Source organism: Emys orbicularis, chromosome 16 (assembly GCF_028017835.1).
Source record: "Emys orbicularis isolate rEmyOrb1 chromosome 16, rEmyOrb1.hap1, whole genome shotgun sequence".
Classification (NCBI taxonomy): Eukaryota; Metazoa; Chordata; order Testudines; family Emydidae; genus Emys; species Emys orbicularis.
This window is the reverse complement of record NC_088698.1, coordinates 5,150,720-5,172,536: the sequence shown is the minus strand read 5'-3', so window position 1 is coordinate 5,172,536 and position 21,817 is coordinate 5,150,720.

Below are 21,817 nucleotides of genomic sequence, written 5' to 3'. Positions count from 1 at the left end.
ATTGAGTTATTACCTTAAGCTCTTCCAACAATTTGAAAGATCTGTGACGGTGTACCCCATAAGTCTTCATGGGAATATGCTTATGAATATATATATGATATAACTGGAATATGTTTTATGCTACATATGCCATGTAACATATCTATATAAAGGTTATGATCTACTGAATACATTCCTCCTATTTGTATGCATGTATCATTTTTGTACTTGAAGTTAGGAGTATTGTCTGTATACTTGCTTGATTTCTATTGAGAAAGGAATGTGCAAATTAAATGTCCAATTAAGAATCACTTAAGCCAACAATGAACTCAAAGACGCCAATCCACATCAGAGCTTTCCCAGGAATGTGGCTTGGCTGGTAAGAAACTCAGTCATGCATGGACATGTGACTTGCCCATGTGACTCCAAAACTCCATCTGGAGCTGGACTTTGCATAGGAGAGAGGAGGGGGTCTCCCCCCCACAAGAGAAAGTCTATTTAAGCCTGTGGGAGACCCCTTCATTTTGTCTTCAGCTGGCTCAAGAGATAGCCTCTCCACCCCCAAGGATACCTGAAAGAAACTGGAACAAAGAACAGTAACTACAGGGGGTGTGAGTGATTGCTGGACCCAGACTAGAAGGAGACTAGTCTGTAAAAGGAAGCTTACTGGAATTCCTCTGAGGGTGAGGTTTTTATCTGTATTCAGTTTTCTTAGACATAGACTTGCGTGTTTTATTTTATTTTGCTTGGTAATTCACTTTGTTCTGTCTGCTATTACTTGGAACCACTTAAATCCTACTTTCTGTATTTAATAAAATCACTTTTTACTTATTAATTAACCCAGAGTATGTATTAATACCTGGGGGAAGGCAAACAGCTGTGCATATCTCTCTATCAGTGTTATAGAGGGTGAACAATTTACGAGTTTACCCCGTATAAGCTTTATACAGGGTAAAACGTATTTATTTGGGGTTTGGACCCCATTGGGAACTGGGCATGTGAGTGTTAAAGACAGGAACAGTTCTGTAAGTTGTTTTCAGTTAAGTCTGCAGCTTTGGGGCACGTGGTTCAGACCCTGGGTCTGTGTTGGAGCAGACTGGCGTGTCTGGCTCAACAGGACAGGGTGTTGGGGTCCCAAGCTGGCAGGGAAAGAGGCAGATATAGTCTTGGCACATCGGTTGGCAGTTCCCCCCCCCCCCAGGCATTTCCATGCACTGCCTCCTGAAATAGCTGCCCACCCCTCACTCCTCACCCCCATCCCCAGGAGAAGCCATTGGTATAAATATCTGTAATGATGAAATATGAACTGTTTTAGTGCTAGGGAATAATCGAGTCATTACCTTAAGCTCTTCCAACAATTTGAAAGAACCTGCTGCTTAGCTAAAGAATTTGGCTTAAGACTTCTGAACTATCTGGGCTGTATTAATTAAAATAAAAATTAAAAATAAATAAGAAAAGGAGACGTTCTGGAAAATAAAGTGAAATGGTGCTGTGGCAGGAATAACCAAAGTGAGTGTCTGCATTTAAGAGAACAGAGTCAAAGCTTTCTCGGGGACAGATAATAGAATGTAATAGATTCCATACACAATAACCAAAGTCTTGTCACAAAATGACAATCTTAGCTCATTTGCTATTCTAGGGAGATAATTTTGTTCTCAATATTGAAATGAATGGATCCCTTCATTTAGTAACTTGTCATGTCAATCAACGCCTTACACGTCCATCTATGCAACAGTTTTAACCAGAAATTAATCCCATGTCTAAAAATATAAGTAGTTTCCTTTTAATCACTTGCCTTTGGATTATCTCAAATATTCTCTTTCCAGGTAGTAATTAACACAGCCCACCCTGTACTCACAGACACACTTTAAAAACATATTACAGGAACTGAAAAACTAGAACCCACATCTGCAAAACCTGGGTTGGCTGATATTCCCACAGTGCCACCAGGAGGCAATGCAAACCTGTGGCCAGGGAGCATTGTGGAGAGTAGGCACCGCAGGAAGTACCGCCCAAGAGACCCAGAGTGACAGTCAGGGCTGGCCTTACCATGAGGCGAACTGAGGTGGCCACCTCAGGTGCCAGACTGTGGGGGGGCGCCACTAGGACCCAGAGTGTAGAAAATTGTGTCTGCTGCTGGTGCATATGTATTCTCTCTGCTCGAGATGCACAGAGATGGTGGAGTGCTGTGCTGGAGGAAGATACGGGAATTGCGATAGCTGACATGAGAGGTCAGGGCTACGATAACGGTGCCAACGTGAGAGGAAAGAACAGAGGAGTGCAGACACGGATCCGAGAGTTAAACCCTCGAGGTTTTTTTGTCCCATGCAGTTCTCATTCATTGAACTTGGTGGTCAGTGATGCAGCATCAGCTTCTAGTGAGGCTGCTGAATTTTTTTAATGTAATTCAAAGCATCTATGTATTTTTCTCTGCATCAACTCATCGATGGCAAATTTTGAATCAACATCTGGGAACATCCTCTCTGACACTGAAACCACTGAGTGCCACACAATGGGAAAGTCGAGTGGAAGCGATAAAGCCTATTAAACACCAAATTGGGAAGATAGATGATGACACAGTTGCCATTATGGAGGATAATGCTATGACAGGAACTGTTCGTGGGAGAACAGTGGCAGAGGGAATTGGAATCACCAGAAACATACATAACTTCAAATTTCTCTGTGGCTTAGTGTTGTGGCATGACATACTGTTTGAAATAAATGTTGTCAGCAAGAGACTCCAAGGTGTTGATCTTGATATATCTGGAGCAATGGAACAACTGGACAAAGCAAAGTCATATCTACAGTCTTACCGGTCAGATGAGGGATTTCAAAACGTTCTGAAGAGTACACAGAAGTTGGCAGAGGAACTTCACACTGAAGCTATTTTCCCACCCATTCAAGAATACAAGAGTCACTGAAGAAGACGACATTTTGATTACGAGGCACGGGATAATCCCATAAGAGACCCCAAACAACAATTCAAAGTTGAATTATTTAGCCAGGTGCTAGATTGTGTGATACACTCAGTTGAAGAACGTTTCATGCAGCTCAAGGAACACAGCAGTATATTTGGGATGTTGTATGATGTTCCAAAACTCCTCACTATACCTGAAGAAGACCTACACCAGCAATGCAGAGCTCTAGAGACAGTATTGACACATGATGACATGCGTGATATTGATGCGAGTGATTTAGGTGATGAATTGAAAGCCCTTTCAAGATACATTTCAGCAGGATCAACTCTAAAGGCGTTTCTGGAATATATGTACACAAATAAGATGACCACCCTCTTTCCAAATGCTTTTGTTGCTCTGTGCATACTTCTAACCCTTCCTGTAACAGTTACCAGTGGAGAAGGCAGCTTCTCCAAGCTGAAGTTAATAAAAACACATCTACGCTCCACAATGACACAGGAGAGGCTGGTCGGCCTTGCAACCATCTCAATAGAGCATGAGCTGGCCCAGACTGTGGACCTTCAGCAGGAAGCAGTTCAAATCTTTGCAACCAAGAAGGCACGACTTTGATTATTCAAACAGATAAAAATGCCAGTGTTTATTATGCAGACAAGAAAAGTTACATTTGCTGTTCAGGCGTTTGAAAGTTAAGTGTTACTTAACATTTTTGAACAAGGCATTTTAAATTGTTAGTTCTCCTTTATTGGGGTAGGTAGCAGAGCAGTACCATGAGAGGAGTAGAACAGGAAGAAGGCAGAATTGAGACCTTTCAAAGTTTTGGCCCAAGCCAGGGGGCATGGGGGTGTCATTTGAGCTCTCCGCCTCAGGTGCCAAAATGTTGTGGGCTGGCCCTGGTGACAGTACCCTGCAGCCCTCTGATTGGCCAAGTGCCCCTACTTAACCCCAGGGGTTGGCCTAGGAAGTTATCTGGGCAGTCATACAGACTTTGGTTGCTGCAATGCTAGACTTTGCCTTGTTTCTGACTCCAGTCTGACTTTGAACCTGACTCCTGCCTCCCTATTCTAGCCTGGAACTGCCTCTGGTCTCTGACCCTGGCCTGATTCTGACCCAGACTCTTGTTTACAGGACCTGGCCTTGTGACCCCCATCTCTGGTGATCAGACCTCAGCTTGGCTTTTACTGCTAGGACAGACTTCCTATGCCCCAGTCCCTTACAGAAAGGTAAGATGGGACCTGGCGCATATCTACCCCAAGATCTCATCTCCAACAATGGCTAATCCCAGATGCTTCAGAGGAAGAAATAATCTTCCTTGAAGGGAAATTTCTTCCTAGTTCCCTTTCCCCTGCAACCCGTAAATCTGCCTCCTCCCCCATGTCTGCCTGCACCCCATTCCCTGTAGCCCCCAAATCTGCCTCCTGCTCCCACGCACTCTCCCCATCTCTCTACCGCAGCATCTCTGCAGCTCCTCACAGTCCCTATGTCCTGCCCAGCCCCTGAGCCATAGACTGGCAGCCATGTTGTCTGTGGCCCTGGCTTCAGACTCACTGAGAACAGTGGGAGGCAGCAGCCAAATTTATTAAGGGCAGACTCACTTCTATATGCAGATAGACTGTAGGGAAATGGTGGCATCTTTCTGGCTTCAGCCCCATTGACAGTAATAGGAAATGGTGGCCATTTTGAATATGGGGAAATTTATGAGTTGGGGTCTTTCATCGTGTTTTCATGAGACAGGAAAAAAACACCCCCAAATCACTGGAGTTGTGATAAAACTGTGAGACTTGGCCATGCTGCATCTCCCCTCTCAGCCTTCACTTTGCTAGGCTCAACAAGTCAAGGTATTTTAGTCTCCTCCCATAAGATAGGCCCTCCATTCCCTTGTAACCTTAGTGACCTCGTGGCCAAGATGGAGTCTGTTCTGTAGGCGGCTCTGGCCAAGAGAAGGTGCACGCAGGAATGCATCAGGGAAAGTCCCTTCCACCCCAGGGGAACCTGTTCCAACCCCCACCCCCAGGGCGATCACATACACATACCAGAATATTACAATGAATATAGGAAAGGGAAATATTTATCCACAGAGGGATGAATGGAGAAAAACAACTGGGGGAGGGAAAGATGTGGGGGGGGGGAGCAGTAAAACGGGGTTACATTCAACTTGAGACCTCACAGGCCCAGTGGTAGCAGAGTCTGAAAGGCCAGGCACCCAGCAATGTGTCTACACTCAGCATTCAGGAATCCTGGGCAGAGTTCCAGCCCAGCAGTGAAGCTTGGGTGCCCCTGTTCATCTTTGGCCCCAGTAAACTTTCCCCAACAAACCCCTCTGGTGCCCTCTTCTGCTGCACTCTGCAAACTCACACAGAGTGATAACCTCCCAGTTTAGCTAACTACAGCCTCCCTCCTTAGTCCCAATGCAAGGTCACCAACCCCAGTCCTCACAGCCCCATACAGGTCTGGGCAGCAGTGATACTGGGTCCAGCTCTGTCCTTCTTGGGTGATTCTTTCCTGGCACCGTGCTCCTCCTGGCTCCTGTGCTGGGGTGTCCTCAGTTGGCCGCTCTGTCCCTCCTGGGCGTCGGGCAGGATCTCGTCTATTTTACTATGTGAGGACCTGCTTGCTGTTGCCCTTCTGTCTGGCGCTCCAGGCACACACACACCCTGTCTCTCGTCTTCTCTCCACTCTCCCCCCACCCCAAAACAGCACTTCCTCTGCCTGGAAGAGTCGCAACAAAGATTTAAAGGGGCCATGCTCTCTAAACCCTAAAGGGGTTACACCCTGATCATCCTTGTAGCTCTTCTGTGCACTTCTTCCTGTTTGACTTCATCCGTCGTTAACAGGGTGACCAGCATTGTACACAGTGTTCCAGGGGAGGTCTCACTGCTGCCTCGTGCACCGGCATTAATACTTCGATATTTCGACTGGAAAGCCCTCGCCTGATCCAGCCTAGCATCACATTTGCTTTTTTTATGACCACATCCTATTGGTGGTTCATAATCATTCCGCGATCAACTCACACACTCAGGTCTCTCTCCTGCTCTTTCATTTCCAACTGATCAGCCACCAACAACACACAGCAGAAATTCTTATTATTAGACCCTAAGTTCATGATCTTGCACTTTGTGCTATTCAATTCATTCTATTTCTATTTCTCCAGTCCTCTGCGTCATCCATTTCTTTCTGAATGATATTCCAATCCTCCTCTGTATTGCCAAGGACTCCCACCTTTGGTTCATCGGCAAATTTCATTAGTACACCCCTAGTTTTTGTGCCAAAGCCCTTGATAAAAATATTAAAGAAGACTGGTCTGATGAGCAATCCTTGAGGAACTCCACTAGTAACCTCCCTCCAGTCTGATAGTTCTCCTTGAAGCACAATCTGTTGTGGTCTCCCCTTTAGCTAGTTTCTTACCCACCTTACATTTCCTGTACTAATTCCCATCTTCTCCAGTTGAATAAATAATTTCCCATGTGGTTCCATCCCGAATTCTTTACTGAAATCCAGATAGATTAGATCTACTGTATTTCCCTTGTCTAAGAAATCTGGTATCAAAGAAAGACATCGGATTAGTCTGGTGTGCTCTACCTTTGGTAAATCCATGTTGTATTTTATCCCATTTGCCATTTATCTCCATGTCTTTAATTATTCTTTCCTTCAACATTCGTTCTAAAGCAGGGGTGGCCAACCTGTGGCTCCGGAGCCGCATGCAGGTCTTCAGAGGTTAATATGCAGCTCCTTGCATAGACACCGACTATGGAGCTACAGGTGCCAACTTTCCAATGCTCACTGTTCAACCGCTGCCTCTGCCACAGGCCCTGCCCCCACTTCCTCCCTTCCCCCAAAGCCCTGTCTCTTCCCGCCCCCTTCCCCGAGCCTGCCGCGCCCTCGCTCTTCTCCTCGCCCCCCAGAGCGTCCTGCATCCTGCGTGAGGCACAGGGAGGGAGGGGAGGCGCTGATGGGCGGGCGGGTGGTAGGCGGGGTGGGGGAGCTGCCGGGGGCTGCTGACATAATACTGTAGCTCTTTTGCAATGTACATTGGCAAATTCTGGCTTCTTCTCAGGCAAGTGGTATCATCCCCAATTTGATATATTTATTGAAAATCCTTGATGTTGGACTTGAAATTTCATGTGCCCGTTCTTTCAATATTTTGTCAGTTAGTGGATGGCTTATGCTGTGAAGCAAGAAGATTTATATCCCATATATTTTGACCCTGTATCATAGAATTGGAGGCATTCTCATTATCCATATAAAGGTCTACTTCTTTGTTAGAAATCGAAATAACTCTTGGTCATAATGACATCCTGCAGCGATGAGTTCCATGGGTTAATTCAGTATGCGTGGGGCTGATGACTGAATTTTTCTAACATCAACTTCCAGCCATTGGCTCTTGTATCAGTTTAGGACTGTTCTAAACCATAACACTGAGGTCATCCCAGCTGTTCCTGAACACTGGAATGCAAGGCTGCCCCTCCACATCCCTGTTCTCATGACTTTTACAGCAATTACAGACCGGTAAGTCTAACGTCGGTACCGGGCAAATTAGTTGAAACAATAGTAAAGAACAAAATTGTCAGACACATAGAAAAACATAAACTCTTGAGCAATAGTCAACATGGTTTCTGTAAAGGGAAATCGTGTCTTACTAATCTATTAGAGTTCTTTGAAGGGGTCAACAAACATGTGGACAAGGGGGATCCGGTGGACATAGTGTACTTAGATTTCCAGAAAGCCTTTGACAAGGTCCCTCACCAAAGGCTCTTACGTAAATTAAGCTGTCATGGGATAAAAGGGAAGGTCCTTTCATGGATTGAGAACTGGTTAAAGGACAGGGAACAAAGGGTAGGAATTAATGGTAAATTCTCAGAATGGAGAGGGGTAACTAGTGGTGTTCCCCAAGGGTCAGTCCTAGGACCTATCCTATTCAATTTATTCATAAATGATCTGGAGAAAGGGGTAAACAGTGAGGTGGCAAAGTTTGCAGATGATACTAAACTACTCAAGATAGTTAAGACCAAAGCAGATTGTGAAGAACTTCAAAAAGATCTCACAAAACTAAGTGATTGGGCAACAAAATGGCAAATGAAATTTAATGTGGATAAATGTAAAGTAATGCACATTGGAAAAAATAACCCCAACTATACATACAACATGATGGGGGCTAATTTAGCTACAACGAGTCAGGAAAAAGATCTTGGCGTCATCGTGGATAGTTCTCTAAAGATGTCCACGCAGTGTGCAGAGGCGGTCAAAAAAGCAAACAGGATGTTAGGAATCATTAAAAAGGGGATAGAGAATAAGACTGAGAATATATTATTGCCCTTATATAAATCCATGGTTCGCCCACATCTCGAATACTGTGTACAGATGTGGTCTCCTCACCTCAAAAAAGATATTCTAGCACTAGAAAAGGTTCAGAAAAGAGCAACTAAAATGATTAAGGGTTTAGAGAGGGTCCCATATGAGGAAAGATTAAAGAGGCTAGGACTCTTCAGTTTGGAAAAGAGAAGACTAAGGGGGGACATGATAGAGGTATATAAAATCATGAGTGATGTTGAGAAAGTGGATAAGGAAAAGTTATTTACTTATTCCCATAATACAAGAACTAGGGGTCACCAAAAGAAATTAATAGGCAGCAGGTTTAAAACAAATAAAAGGAAGTTCTTCTTCACGCAGCGCACAGTCAACTTGTGGAACTCCTTACCTGAGGAGGTTGTGAAGGCTAGGACTATAACAATGTTTAAAAGGGGACTGGATAAATTCATGGTGGCTAAGTCCATAAATGGCTATTAGCCAGGATGGGTAAGAATGGTGTCCCTAGCCTCTGTTCGTCAGAGGATGGAGATGGATGGCAGGAGAGAGATCACTTGATCATTGCCTGTTAGGTTCACTCCCTCTGGGGCACCTGGCATTGGCCACTGTCGGTAGACAGATACTGGGCTAGATGGACCTTTGGTCTGACCCAGTACGGCCTTTCTTATGTTCTTATGTTCTTATGACTTTGGCTCCTGCAGCAGTGGCCAGGAGAGAGGTGGTTACCCTGACTCTGTCACCCATGGCTCTCCCTACACAGGGGGAACCCTCAAGTGGCAAGTGAAGCTGGCTTTAAGGAGGCACAAAGCAGCTTTCACATACCAGAGAATCTGAACATAATATATTGATCCATCCAGAACATAGGGCTATTCTGCCATCACTGTCTTTGTGATCACTGGGTGAGGACACACTCAGTACTTCACAACTAACTAACAATGCTTGTAGTTAATTGAGGTTTGTGTTAGCTGGACTGTGGCCTGTTCTCCATGCCGGCACAAGGAGAAGGCAGCCCCTTACGGCCTTGTGTCAGTGTGCCATATGGCTGGGTCCAGAGACCCCTATGGAAGTGGATGGGATGGAAGAGGAGGGGAGACAAGGCTGCGCCACTATTGTGCCCGGATGGTGTAGCTATAGCAACACGTCAGGGAGCATGTTGGGGGCTGGGAATCGTCCCAGTGCAGTGTACTCGCTCCCCAGAGCAGCGGGGCACTGGGAAGATGACTTTGATTGATGATCTAGCTCTTAATTGGTGTTGCTAATGACTTTATGCTACAACTTTGCTTCTAATATGCAGCAGATTGCTCAGCCTCACCCCTTACCTCTGATGATCTCTCAGTGAGACTTGACACACCATGCTAGTCCCGCATAAATCACGTTATTCCTTCCTACAATGTTTGATACAACCGCTAGCACTCCCTTACCGCACACAGGAAAGCACATGACACGGCAGACGCCCCCCAGTGCCCAGGAACCCCTTTGCCAGACTGTCACTCGCCCGAGTGCATGGCCATAAATTGCTTTCAAAGTTTTTGCCCTTTGGTCAGGAGAAACCTGAGCTCTGTCTTTATTCCGATTCCCTCCAGAGGGTGTAAGCAGTGGGCAGGACTGGCGCACCAGCCGCCCGGAAGCCTTGGAGCTGTAGCAGGAACAGATTTGGTTGGTCCTACACAGCATCATGTTCACGTGCAGGCAAGGTGCTTTCTGAATCCATACGGGCTAGTCAGCCATGGCTTACTGACAGCTTAGCATTTCCTTTCCTGCTCAAGAGAATCAGATTGGTAGCTGTTGCGAACGGCATGGTGCAGTCTCCACCCAGCAGCACTGGCCAATATCCAGGGATCTCTAGTGGCTGCTATGTGAAGGGTGGAGAGGTGACAATGATCTGTGGGCCCAGTGCCCCTGGGAACAGGTTTATCCTGTGCCAACGCTAGAAGGGGGCAGGGCAATGGGCACATTCTGCCACCCTTATTCATGCTGAGTGGGTCCTACCTGGGGTTGACACCCCTAGGGCCAATCATGGTGAATAAGCACATAAGCATCTAACTCTGGGATTGTAGCACCATTGGTGCGGAGTATCAGGGGGTAGCCATGTTAGTCTGTATCTACAAAAACAACAAGGAGTCTGGTGGCACCTTAAAGACTAACAGATTTATTTGGGCATAAGCTTTCGTGGGTAAAAACCTCACTTCTTCGGATGCATAGAGTGAAAGTTACAGATGCAGGCATTCTATACTGACACATGGAGAGCAGGGAGTTACTTCGCAAGTGGAGAACCAGTGTTGACAGGGCCAATTCAATCAGGGTGGATGTGGTCCACTCCCAATAATAGATGAGGAGGTGTCAATTCCAGGAGAGGAAAAGCTGCTTCTGTAATGAGCCAGCCACTCCCAGTCCCTATTCAAGCCCAGATTAATGGTGTTCAATTTGCAAATGAATTTTAGTTCTGCTGTTTCTCTTTGAAGTCTGTTTCTGAAGTTTTTTTGTTCAATGATAGTGACTTTTAAATCTGTAATAGAATGACCAGGGAGATTGAAGTGTTCACTTACTGGCTTATGTATGTTACCATTCCTGATGTCCGATTTGTGTCCATTTATTCTTTTGCGGAGGGACTGTCCGGTTTGGCCAATGTACATGGCAGAGGGGCATTGCTGGCACATGATGGCATATATAACATTAGTGGGTGTGCAGGTGAATGAGCCCTTGATGGTGTGGCTGATGTGGTTGGGTCCTCTGATGGTGTCGATTGGTGCGGAGAGTCCTACCTCTCTGGGGACTCAAGGGCAGAGGTGCTCAAGCATTGCAGGCTCTCATCAGCTGTGAGCACCGAGGAAGGGCCAGGCACAGCTTCATCTGAATGGTGTAAGTACCAACCCCAGGCCCAGGCCCAGCCCCCCACTCATCTCTGGTTGTTTTGTGGATAATGGTAAGGATCAGTGTCCAGAGCAGATATGCACCTCCACATTCTTACCATGTGCCCAACGTAGCTTAGTGTCCGTGAGGCTCGGTTCACACACTCTGACACCCATCCAGAGAGCCGTCATGGAGACAGAAAAAGATAAATTTCACCCACTGGTTCCTGCATCAGGTTCATTACTTCTGGTTGAACTGGAGCGTATCTTTTAGAAGAACATTCGGGTCTGATTTAAAGACTCCAAGAGCTGGACAATTCACCACATCCCTAGATGAATTGTTCCAACGGTTGATTACTCTCACTGTTAAAACCTTGTGATTTGTGATCTGAATTTGTCAAACTTCAGCTTCCAACCATTGAATTGCATTCTGTCTTTGTCTGCTAGATCAAAGAGCCCTCTATTAGAAATCTCTTCACAGTCTACAAGGGACTACACAGAGAACAAGTCACCTCCTAACCTTCTCTTGGATAAACTAAAGAAATTGTCCTTTTTCAGTTTCCTGCAGGTTTTCCAGACCTTGAATCATTCTTGTGGGTCTTTTTTTGATTCTTTTCTAGGTGTTCGTCATCCTTTTTGAAGTGTGGACACTACAACAAGATACTCTATCCAGTAATGGCCTCCCCGAATGCCCCTTAGAAAGGTACTCCTACTCAATATTCCCTGGCTTATACATCCAAGAATTCTGTTATCTCTTGCATCATACTGGGAGCTCATGTTCAGTTGCTTTCCACCATAACCCCTTAGTCCTTTTCAGGGACTGCATTTTGGAAAGCAGGGGCTCTATCTGGTAGTGTGACCGATATTCTTTGTTTCGAGATGTGTGTCCTCGCATAGTCATTATTTTGCGAGGCCAGGCTACTAAGCTTGTGTACAACTCCACATCACACGCATTGCAGTGACTTTGTTTATTAATGAATACACATATGAAATATTCACAAGACATTGATATTTAATATTTCAGAAATATTTTTCCATTAATCATGTATTAAATTTGTCACTCATATTTATTAAACATGGGTAGTGTTGCTATTTCTTCTACAGAGTCGGAACATAGCAATTCCCTGACCCCGCCCCTTCACTACGCACCCTCTCACCTATCCCCACCATCTGTCAGATCCCTGGTTTTTTTAAATGCCTTTCTTATAAGAGGGCTCAAGGAAGTGCAGCTCCCATTTTAAGACTAGCAGGGGCTGCTTTCTGTAAGTAATCTTTGTACGACATATGCCTTGTGAGGTAGGGCTGGCCTCACTAGGGGGTTGGGCATGGCCCTGCCCTCTTCCCATGCTTGCTGTGGAAACTGACAACTCGCTGGTCAATAATATTATGGTGAAATGTATGTAGCAACATTATATGTAAAGTTACAAATTCCTCTTGTATGATTGTAGCGCGCACACACACACACACACACACACACACACACACACACACACACACTTTTTCACCTAAGAAGACAAAGGAACCAGCCCTTTGGACTTTGCGAGGAGATCCTGACTTGAGAATTTTGTCAGCTGTGTTGCTGGGAACATGTACTAAAGATTTTACCTTGAACCGACTCCAGTTTGTTAAGTCTTAGCTCCTAGGAAGCGTTTTATTTTTATTTCTCTTGGAACCATTTCTGACTTTAATACCTTGTACTTGTACTCACTTCAAATCTATTCTTTGTAGTTAAATAAACTATTTTTATTCTTTAATCAGAACTAATCCTGTGTTCTCTTTAAACTGAATGGTTTGGTGTTAACAATTAAAAGCAGCAAACTGTTGTGTATTGACCCCTTACAGGGGCAATGGTCCTCTAATATTTGAACTGCCAAGGAGAGGGCTGGGCAGTGCAGAACACACATTTTGGGGAAGATCTGGGACTGGGAGTGTGGTGGGGTCACCTTGCAAGTGGTAACCAAGGCTGGGGAAGCCAGAGGTGACTAGAGTGTTTCTGGCAGGCTGCAACTACACCCAGACACTCGGCATGTGACCGGCACGCTGTTTGGCTGTTTGTGAGTGCCCAGGTGGGAGATACAGCAGCAAAGCATTGTGAGACACCCAAGGTTGCAAGGCAGGTGATGACACAGCCCCTCACCAGTCTGGATTGCACCCCAGAATGTGATATGTGCATGTGATCTTGTGTTAGGCAGGTTGCCAAGGCTGCAGGTTGCTATTTTTAAAGGACAGACCACTTAGCCTGCAGAGGACCCTCGTTCTCAAAACCCGCATCTGTATGGGAATTGGTCCCACCCAGAGGGGCTGGTGGTGGAAACTAAAGAAGAATTTCCTGTCACAGGCAGGTCACCGCCTGGGCCTTACGACATCAGGAGTGAGAGGCTCAGCCCCAGGAGAGCTGTGAGGAATCTGAAGGGGCACAAGCAAGCAGATCTCCTAAGTGCTAAGGTCAGCTTTACAGCAAGTGAGAAATGTCCTAATCCAGCTCCTCCCATCATTCCAAGCCACCAGCACTCACGTGATCTAATCGTCTGCAGGAAGAACCACTTGGGAGGTGGGACAGGATCTAGCTGCACAATCTCTTGCCAATCGCCGTTTGGATGAATTTTGCAGAACGTATTCATATCGCATATTTGACAGTGGATGTTTTCAATCCCTTGCCTGGCTCAGTCGGGGCACGGACTGCAGCTGATTTTCCATTTCCTCTTGCCTGTTCAGCACTTGCTGGTATCTCTTGGGCTGTAGCCATAGGATGGGTTCAACTCCTGTCCTTAATGGCCATGAACTCCCGCTGCTTTCAGTCTCTTCTGAGCACTGTGTTTTGGGGGTGGAGGAAGCAGCACCCAACAGTGGGATCAGCTCTCCACACACTCACTGAGGCAGAAGTGTGCATCATCCAAGGATCAGGGGGCCTATTCTCTCCCCCCACCCAATGTATGTGAGTAAGGACTGGACGTGCCAGACAGCTTGTACCTTCGATGCCTTGGGAGCCAGTTCAGCCTCGTCTCTTTTTGTGCGTGTGTCTCTTTGGTTTCCTGCCAAGGAAGCCTCTTGCGAATGTGCTTAGTGCAGATTTTCCATTAGCACTTCCTCAGGGAGTGTCAGATCCTGCAGCAGGAAGCGGGCCCAGGCCCTTGCCTCTGCTCTCCGCTGCGTCACTCGCTGAAGTCTGCCACTGAACCAGAGACTGGGCTTCCAGGCTGCGGGGCTCGTTCATCGCCACTGCACCAGCTCCTTTCTGCTGTCACGTACGTTTCAACCTCTGGCCTGGCTTGTGCCCAGACCTGAACAGGTGCCAAAGGAGATGCTTAAAGCCCCCCTGCCCTGTTGCATCCTCCACGAGGACCTGAGGCAGGCTGGTCCTTGTATTTCTCCAAAATCAAGGACTCCAAGCTGCTGGCACCACCCACCTCTCCAAAGCAAGCATGGGAAGAGGGCAGGGCCATGCCCAACCCCCTCGTGAGGCCAGCCCTGCGGCTACTTGTAGGAAATGTGAGCTGCATCCCTGCAAAGTGTGTGCAATGGCTGCCCTCTCTTGGTGCTCCCTGCAGCTCTGTGTGGCATTGTCCCTGACTCAGGCAGGATGGGCTGAATGCACAACGCCGAACTTTTATGTACCTAAAAAAAAAAAAAATCCACAGGAGCAGAGTGCAACTCACCAAGCCTGAGCCTAGGTGCCTCGGCTCCTGTGGAATGAATGGGGAGACAGGCGCCTTAGCCTCGCATTCACAAAAGCCAGTAGGGCAGAGGCGCCAACTTCCTAAGTTCCCGGGGAGTGCTCGACCCCCGCTCTGGGCTGTAAGGTGGATAGAAAGCTGGCTAGATCGTCGGGCTCAACGGGTAGTGATCAACGGCTCCATGTCTAGTTGGCAGCCGGTTTCAAGCGGAGTGCCCCAAGGGTCAGTCCTGGAGCCGGTTTTGTTCAATATCTTCATTCATGATCTGGAGAATGGCATGGACTGCACCCTCAGCAAGTTTGCAGATGACACTAAATGGGGAGGAGTGGTAGATACGCTGGAGGGTAGGGATAGGATACAGAGGGACCTAGACAAATTAGAGGATTGGGCCAAAAGAAATCTAATGAGGTTCAACAAGGACAAGTGCAGAGTCCTGCACATAGGATGGAAGAATCCCATGCACTGCTACAGACTTGGGACTGAGTGTCTAGGCAGCAGTTCTACAGAAAAGGACCTAGGGGTTACAGTGGACGAGAAGCTGGATATGAGTCGACAGTGTGCCCTTGTTGCCAAGAAGGCTAACGGCATTTTGGGCTGTATAAGTAGGGGCATTGCCAGCAGATCGAGGGACGTGATCATTCCCCTCTATTCGGCATTGGTGAGGCCTCATCTGGAGTACTGTGTCCAGTTTTGGGCCCCACACTACAAGAAGGATGTGGAAAAATTGGAAAGAGTCCAGCGGAGGGCAACAAAAATGATTAGGGGGCTGGAGCACATGACTTATGAGTTGAGGCTGAGGGAACTGGGATTGTTTAGTCTGCAGAAGAGAAGAATGAGGGGGGATTTGATAGCTGCTTTCAACTACCTGAAAGGGGGTGCCAAAGAGGATGGATCTAGACTGTTCTCAGTGGTAGCAGATGACAGAACAAGGAGCAATGGTCTCAAGTTGCAGTGGGGGAGGTTTAGGTTGGATATTAGGAAACACTTTTTCACTAGGAGGGTAGTGAAGCACTGGAATGGGTTACCTGCGGGGGTGGTGGAATCTCCTTCCTTAGAGGTTTAAGGTCAGGCTTGACAAAGCCCTGGCTGGGATGATTTAGTTGGGGGCTGGTCCTGCTTTGAGCAGGGGGTTGGACTAGATGACCTCCTGATGTCCCTTCCAACCCTGATATTCTAGGATTCTATGATTCTGTCCCAGGTCTCGCTAACACTCCACCCCTTCCCCCAAGCCCACACCCTTGCCCTGCTTCTTAACACCCCGCCCCCCTCCCCCACTCCTCCTCCTCCCTCCCAGCACCTCCTGCACACTGCTGAACAGCTGATCATCGGCAGGTGGGAGGCGCTGGAGGAGGAGGGGGAGGAGCTGATCTGCAGGGTTGCTAGTGGGTGCTGTGCACCCACTATTTTTTTCCATGGGTGCTCCAGCCCTGGAGCACCCACAGAGTCAGCGCCTATGCAGTAGGGAGCCAACTAAGCCAGCCAATCAGAGTGGTGTGTGCTAAGCCCCATCCCTCTCACAGAGATAGCCCCCGAGGCCAGGCTGCAGGGAGGTGCCTCGCTCTGCCTGTGAACCCTCTTTGGGGTTAGGCACCTAGGCCATTTTGCCAGTAGGAGAAGGTGGTCCTGTCGCCACCCACCTTCGAACTTTTAGCTCAGTGGTTAGAGCACTTGCCTGGATGTGTGAGACCCAGGTTCAATTTCCCCCTCTCCCAGAGGGGGAGAAAGAATTTGAACAGGGAGTCTCTTAAAGTGCTCTAGCCACTGAGCTATGGGCTATTCTGGTGTGGACTCCCTCCCACTGTCCTGCCGAAGCTGTTCCACTGTGGAAAAATAATTAAAGAATGATTAGAGGAGGGAGACTGGACCCAGGGTTTCCCACCAGCAAATATACTCGGCTGCACTTGCCCATCTCCAGAACGCTCAGCGTCTTTTCTTCTCTTCATCACCATTAGTGCTTGTTGGCTCCTACGCTCTCAGTAGAAAGGGCTGAATGGGCCATGGAGACTGGACCCCTCTCGTGAAACGTTTAGTCCCCCCGCCCATGTAACTCCATCCCCTGCACTCATACTCTGCTCCCCCTATTAGATGGCTATCAGAGCCCTACCATAGGACGTAGCAGCATGTTCACCCCTCCAGGGACATGGGGAGGTACTTGGGCAGGGTGGCTTCTGATGCACTCACTGGAGCTGGGCAGCTTAGCACCACCCCACTCTACTCCTATTGTGTAATTTGCACAATCCGTTTAGTCCTCAGGCTGCCACCGGCCACCAAGAGTGGATGACATTTATCTAAGAGACCTGAAGAAATCTACATCATTCGGTGTCTAGCAAAATGTGTTCCCAACCTGGGTGGCCTCTAAGTACTATTACACTATAAATATTATACAATAATAATGACTAAATAACACAAGAGCATACAACATCTCAGTAAAATCAGTTACTATATCAAGGACTTGAGGTTAGCACTGATCTTATAAAAGGTGATAAGGGTGGCCCTGGGAATTACAGAATTTGTGAGCCTTATTTCAATATCAGGTAAACTGAAACAATAATTACTAAATGAATTATAAAACACCTAGAAGATCATGGGAACAAACCAGCTCAGCTTCTGCAAAGGAAAATTGTGCTTCTCAAACCTGCTAGAATCTTTTAAGGAGTCGACAGACTAGTAGAAAGAGGATAGGATAAATCCTTCCTCAGAGGCTCCACAATCTTCGTGCTCTGTTGCTAGCCTACCATGGATTAGAAAGAGATTAAGAGAGAGAAAACAGAATGGCAAAAATAAATGATCAATTCTCAGTGTGGAAAGAAGCCAATGATGAGATCCAAATGAGACGGGATTGGACAGCAGCCTAATTCACTACACAACCTTGATCATTCCCCAAGCAGTGCCCATTCTGGGCACTAAATGCAGTAGAGGTTCCTGGGAAAAATAGTATGTGATCATTTAATTACAGACAGTGTCATAATAGATATGTGCAAAGCACAGAATGCAGGTTGCAGCTGTAAATAGGCATTTCCTAGCTTTCAATTACTTGATTTTGCAATCTACATGACTTTATTTTAAGATAGCTGTGTCATGGTCTGCAACAAATGTAGCTATCCACGACTTGATGAGCAGGGAGGTGGCAAAAATTGGCTGATGGCAGAAAATGATTTAGTCAGTTAAGACTTGAAAAGACTGAGGAGCTACAGAAGGATCCAGCCAAGCTAGGTGATTGAGCAGCATTTTGGCAGATGAGAAGTCAATGTAAATCATTGCAAGGTGATGCAAATTGGAAGGGACAGTTTGAACTACTCTTATACCTGGATGGGTTCCAAATTACAGTAACTAGATGAACACATCATTATGGGAAGCCCAACAGCTACCCACTGCTCAGGGATCTCAAAGCTACGTCTATACTACTCAAAACTGCCGGTTTCAGGCAGGTTTGTACTTGGCACACTTAAGCCATGCTCCGCGGCAACTACCTGGGTTACTGTGGCTACACTGCTAATTATACTCACCCTAGATTGATGAGAGATAGTATGTAAGCAGGGGACTCATATCCTTAACTCTCAATGTAGATGTAGCCAAAACGGTAGACAAGAGGTTAGATTATGTTAAGAAAAGGATTGCCCTTTATACTAAAGGCCCTTTTATAAATAGTTTATTAAGGCGTAATAAATGACTAGTAGGTATTTTAATAAAGGATTAACCCATTGGCATAGATTGCTATAGAGACCGACATGTCAACATGTTGCTTATATTCATCTATAACATCTTCTAGCTATGTGCTTATAATTGTCTATAACACATGCTACTCGTCTCTGTTACATGCTTATAACTTCTCATCATTGATTAACCCTTTATATAAGGAACCTTCACATAAAGTGTGGCTAAGGAAGAAATAGAGAATAACACGGAAAACATGATAATGCTGCTATGTAAATTAAGGATCAATCCCATCTTGAATACTGTGTTGAATTCTGGTCAAAAAGGACATTTGGAAATGGAGAAGGCTTAGGGAAAGGCTAGGACAATGAGTGGAGGCTTGGGATGACTTCCATGTGAGGAGAGAGTAAAAAAAATGGGATCATTTATTTTAGAGAGGAGATGAATTATAGAGGACATGCTAGAGGGATGTGAGACAGGATGCACCCCTGTATTCACATCCTACTCACTACTGTCATAATCTGTGTGCAAGGCTTGCCTTGTGAGGGATCATTTGAAAACTCATAACTTGCTGATCAGTAATATCATGGTAAAATGCATGTTGCAGCATTATGGGTTATGAACATAAGCTGAACTCATGACTGAGGTGTGTTTCCCAGTTAAATCTGGGGAGTAGCTAAACCAGTTTCTCAAAGACAAAGGACAGGCTGACACCCCAGTCAGATTTCAACAAAGCTGATGGGGCACCACCTGTCAAGTGAATATTCTTTGGCAAGAAGGGGAGGCAGGGACAAAGAGATCTGAATATTAGCAAAGAGACAGTATGAGGTCTCCTTCCTCCACCAGAAGGAAGGAATATTCAGAAGAGGGCTGGGCAGCACAAGGCATACCTTTCTGGGGGGAAATCCAGGTCTGCAAGAGTGTTGGGGTCACCCTGCAATACAACCAAGGCTGGATGTGACAGGCAGGCTGCAGTTACACAGACACAACTGGGAGTGACCTGAATGCTGGTGGCTGTTTGTGAGCAGTACAGGTTAGGAGCTGCAACAGTAAGGCATCGCAAGGCACCCCAGGTTGCAGAGCAAGGGTGACACAGCCCTCCCCCCTCCCCCCACTGGTCTGGATTGCATCCTGGTATGTCACAGTATGTCAGACAGGGAATGGTATAAAAGGTAAATAGGACTGTAGCGAAACAAAGACTCACCGGCGCGGCGCCTCCTGCTGGTTATCCTGGGAATTAGCTCAATTTCAGTCTGGAGCACCCTCTGCTGGCCGGTGGCTCACCTGCCACTGACCCCGTGTCCCTCCCAGACCCCGGTGCCCTTTTCCTCAGGGTTCTGCCCCCAGCAGGACCCCCAAGTTCTGGGTCTCCCCTCCCAGGGGAACCCCCAACCCTCTAAACCCACCTTGCCTCAGTGGCTACTGCCAGTCATCATCTAGCCCCCGCTCGCTGGGGCAGACGGCAGTCTGTAATGGCCACTCATCATCGGCAAGGGATTAGGACCAGCTGCCTCTGCCTAAGCCCGGGCTGCACCTCTGCAACCTCTGTACGCGCTTTGGCCTTCCCCAAGGCCTGCAGTCTGGGGGTTTACCAGGCTGGAGCTTCCCAGCTCCTCTTGCCTTTCCCCAGCCCTGCTCTGCTCCCAGTACCCTGATCTCCCAGGCAGCCAGGTCCTTCCCTTTCCAGAGCAAGAGAGAGACTCCTGGCCCTCCAGCCCTCTTATCAGGACCAGCTGGGCCTTGATTGGGCTGGCCCCAGCTGTGGCTGCTTCCCCAATCAGCCGAGCTTGGCTGCTTTTAACTCCTGCTTATCGGAGTGGGGCAGCTGCCCCGCTACATGGACACTTCTATTTATGCTTCTGTATACTAGGACTCTTCGATACCCAGAGCTACATTAAATTAAAAGGCAACAAATTTAGAACTAATAGAAGGAAACAGATAATTAACCTGTGGAACTCACTGCCACAATGTATCACAGACCAAAAAGATCAGAAAGAAAAGAGGAACCTTTTAAATGAATAATAGTAACAACTACAGGAAACAGGATAAACATTTAGAAGGGATATAAAAACCTCATGCTGAGAACATAAACCAGCCATTAACTCCATGAGATTAGGAAGGAATGTCTCCTCTTGGCACGTTATTGTATGCTCATTGTGAGAATTTATTCCATCTGCTACTAGCCGCCATCTTAGGCACGAGATGGACCATTGATTCAGTCCCATGGCCTATGTTCTCAGCTGCTGAAGTGGAGAGCAGGTCAAGAATAAAGCCTGCTGGTGGAAGGCCATGCGTAGGAAGCTTGTTTAGCAGCTGTCTGTCACTGCAGCTGCACAAAAAACTTCAGAGCCTGGGAGTGTTGATCCACCACCAAGTTCATTTTGGAGACTCAGTCCAAGGAGATAGAGGAGAGCGGCTCGGGGAGCTTCCTGGTAGGACCTGCCAAAGCAGGTCAGAAAAACTTTAACTCAACAGTTTTCCACTGGAAAATGCAGTTCCATCGAAACTGAAACACTTTGCAAAGTTGACACACTTTCACCAACATTTCCTTGCAGATAAAGAAGGGGGCAGGGAAATGTTCCACGGATGTCAAAACAGCCCAGCCCCTTTCAGCATTTCCTGGGGGGAGCGTTCCTATTTTTTCCTTTCAAAATGACTTTGCATTGAAAACTTTTTTTTTTTTGTATTTTGCATTGTATTGTACATTATAATATCAAGCAAAGTCAAAATCAAAACGGAAACAAAGCCTTCTGATTTTGTCACAATGAAACATTTTGAACGATCCCAAATGATTTGGGGTTTTTTTTCTAAATTTTCTTTTGTGGAGAATGTCGGCATTTGGGGGGTTTATACTGAATCAGAATGAAATCAAATTTCAAAATCTCCAATACCCCCCTACCCCCGAAACATAATTCCCACCTATGGCCCAGCTCTATAACCGGGAACAACCTCCCTTGACTTGTTCAGATCAGCTGCCTCAGCCCTCCCAGCCTGAATCTAGCGGCAACAGTGGAGCTGTGAGAAGCTAATGGGAATGTGAGATGCCCTCCAATCTGTTAAATCAAAGCCGTGCATAAGAGATGTGTTACAATGCTAAGGATAATATTGGAGGAGCTGTGGATGAACATATTGATTTTCAAAGCTGTGTGGGAAAGAAACATCGTTGCTTAATGCTTAAGTAGGTTTCCTACAATAAATATCCCTTCACGGGAGACAGAACACCCACCATCTGCTTTCCCAGCTCTGCTTTATCACCACACAACCCAGGCAAAGAATAGTCCATCAAGAAGGGTCTTCTCTGAACTGGTGTTTAGAATCTGATGATAAGTTGCAGCATGTCTGTGGGGGGACTTTCCAACTGAATAAATACATCTCCACATTGCAACCAGCTAGCTCTGCGCCAGGGAAAAAAACAATAAGATCCAATACCTTTTCCTCAGCT